The sequence below is a fragment of the Stigmatopora argus genome, chromosome 10 (assembly GCF_051989625.1).
Source record: "Stigmatopora argus isolate UIUO_Sarg chromosome 10, RoL_Sarg_1.0, whole genome shotgun sequence".
Taxonomy (NCBI): domain Eukaryota; kingdom Metazoa; phylum Chordata; class Actinopteri; order Syngnathiformes; family Syngnathidae; genus Stigmatopora; species Stigmatopora argus.
In genome coordinates, this window is record NC_135396.1 from 2471636 (window position 1) to 2474808 (window position 3173).

General features: G+C 33.9%; 1 long non-coding RNA gene across 1 annotated transcript in view; it reads left to right on the forward strand.

Annotated features, from left to right (window-relative positions):
• The first annotated feature begins 652 nt into the window (after positions 1-652).
• The window catches only part of LOC144083475 (uncharacterized), a 35807-nt gene continuing 33286 nt past the window's right edge, over positions 653-3173 (forward strand). The window contains exon 1 of the long non-coding RNA XR_013303555.1: positions 653-1332. This is a non-coding gene — a long non-coding RNA (uncharacterized LOC144083475). The remainder of the gene's footprint in view (positions 1333-3173) is intronic.

Sequence of the window (3173 nt, forward strand, 5' to 3'; positions counted from 1 at the left end):
TTTTGTGTGAATGTGGGTGTGTTTTTGTGTGAATGTGGGTGTGAGTGTTTTTTTGTGTGAATGTGGGTGTGTGTGTTTTTGTGTGAATGTGGGTGTGTGTGTTTTTGTGTGAATGTGGGTGGGTGTGTTTGTGTGTGAATGTGAGTGTGTTTTTGTGTGAATGTGAGTGTGTGTTTTTGTGTGAATGTGAGTGTGTGTTTTTGTGTGAATGTGTGTGTGTGTGTGTGTTTTTGTGTGAATGTGTGTGTGTGTGTTTGTGTGTGAATTTGAGTGTGTGTGAATGTGTGTGTGTTTGTGTATTGTTGTTGTTGTTGCATCGTCTACCATCCAGGACCACCTGCCGTTTACTTTTCCTAAAAGACAAAGCACATGACCCTGGATGGCCAATTATTTCCTCAGCAAGACAAGGCAAATGCCACCAATGCTTTATTAGAGGAGATCCGCAAGGTGGCGCTGTAGTTCCACTTGTCCCTCTTCATGAGTACATAAAGAAAAAGGCATTCATTAACTTCAATGTTTTAAAGCTCATATCAATTTGGAAGAATACACAGTGCTGTTAATAAAATTGTAAGCAGGAGGCATTTTTTTTCTTGTTTTTAATTTAGTCAGTTAAAAGTTTTCATTCAAAGTTTTTTGTTGTGAATTTTGAACCCCTTTAAATTCATCTGTTTACAATCTAAACCATATAAAAATAACAACAGAAAAATTCAAAAATAATACACCGAAAATACGGGGTTAAAATACACAGACGTGGGTTGATGACATTAACAAACATTTGGGTGCGTCACACTAGGGGAGGAGAACCAGGAAATACACAACAGGTGACACACGTGAACAATCAAGCCGACCGGACACGCGAGGACCAAACATTCAACCACAAACGCCAACTAAATATGACATTGAAGTTATATTTCGGGGGGAAAAAATGACATTTTCGAGAATTTCTAAAGAGCTGCGTGATCAAGGTTTTCGACGTCTGACATCCAGACAAAAAGCAGATGCTGGTAAATCTAATCTTGAGCAGAAATCCGGTTATGATCGAATTTGTGAGATAGCCCCTAAAGAAAATACTTTATTGCCTACTTTCTTGCTGCGGATCAAAGTATTTGCATGACTGAATACTGCACAAATGGCCAATTTGCGTCTAACAGAGGAAGCCATGGACATGAAATCGATGCACGGGATAATTTTTGAGAATTTATAACCGATATGGAACTGCCCTGCAACAAACTTTTTGGACTTACAACTGATGGAGCATTGGCTATGTGCAGTTTAAAAAAAATGGACTCGTGGGAAGGATGCGAGTGAAGATGCAGGAGGAGAACTGGACTGGTGAGTTAACTTGTTTCTTATTTACTGATTATTTATTTGTCGTTCTTATCTGTGTACTACGTGGTGAAAGCTTTAACCTCCTAGGACAAGAGCCGTATGTGGCCCAAGAGCCGTATGTGGCCCAAGGGCCATATGTGGCTCTTTCCATTTTGTGTTTTATTACTCTTCTGCATGCATGATAGCATTGATACTGATTTATTAGCAACAGCATAACAATGTTGTTGAAAGAATTCAAAGACTTTTTGTACTTTAAAAATGTGGTGAAATAACAAAAAAATCACACATTTTCACGTATTTTTACTTTTCGATTCTGAGAATAGCGCTCAAGAAATATCATTTAGAAAATATGATTTTTTTTTTAATGGCTCTCTCTCTGTTAAAAAGGTTCCTGACCGTCTTTTGGGATTCTATTTAAGTTTTTAATTTTTTATATACATTGACATAGGAGTAAAGGAATTTGAGTGTTATTTTAATGTTAAGTTGTTTAAGTTAAGTTTTGAGTTGTATCATTTAACAATAAATTTTTATGGAGAGGAAAATATTACATGGAAGTTATTTGAGGTTTAAGTTTGTTTTGAGTGTGACACCCCTAGTATATACATATCATATAAATATGTATATTAGGCTTCAAATTACACGGCATAATCACAGCAGAAAAAATCATCATTGATCTTGGTTAGATTTTATTATTAGCTCATTGCTTGCATGCTGTTTTGATTGTATTTATTGCTGCTTTGGTATATTGACTTAATATGATTTATTTAGAACAATAAACACACCAAAGTTTTTTTCTTAAATTATTCATTAGAGTTCTTTTGTTTTTATTATAAAATGTTTTTTTTACAATCTCCATGGATTTCAAAGGGTAAAAATAATCTAATCTAAAAACTGCAGACAGAAATTGACAAAATATTTGGACTATTGATCAACAGGGCCACACAAGTATTAGTAGGACTATACATAATATCATCGTTCAAAACGCAGGACATTAACTATAACTTAAAAATGCACAATAGTGATTTATATTTTCACGATGAAATAATGAAAAATGCCAATTCTGCGACATATATTTGACAAAAAAACATTCACCCGCTACCGAATGAAATCATTGAGCCCTGTATTGACACCAAACTGGTTTCCTCCCAGTCACACACACTTGCAATATTGGTATAAATAATGTGAAAGGGCATAGAAATTAATTTAATTAATTTCTAACTCGGTTAATATCGCAGCAGCGAAATTGATTTGCAAATTATGATCAATTACCCTATCAAAAATCTAACTATTGCAGTCGAAAACTATTGTAGACTCAAAGTGAGGAACTATTATCGCCCTCAAAATTTAAAAAAAATATGATTTCTTCCAATCGTCAATTAAAAAAAATCTACAAAAATGCCCATCATAACATAAGGCTAATTTTTGTTGTGCTAATTCCGCATAAATATTCACTCAACACGCCAGTACTATTTTTCACATGGCAAAAAAATAAACATTCACATTAGAGAAACACAAGCTAACTACATGAAGACCACAAAAAATACAAATCAGTGCACTAATCATAAAACCACACTTAATATTTTAACTCGTGTTTTTTGCATGTGTATTTTCGTATTGGCCCGAATATAAGACAGTGTTTTTTTGCATTGAAATAAAAAAGGTCGCTCATATTCAATTTGGGGTCTAAAAATTATTCCCATTTGTAACACTAGATGGCGCCAGATATGATTAAAGTGAATTTTGAAAACTTTTTAATGGTTAATGCAATTTTGGCATTTTTGTTGTTTGATCACAATATAGTGATTAATTTACATTTTAAGAATCAGAAACCATTATTTACAAAT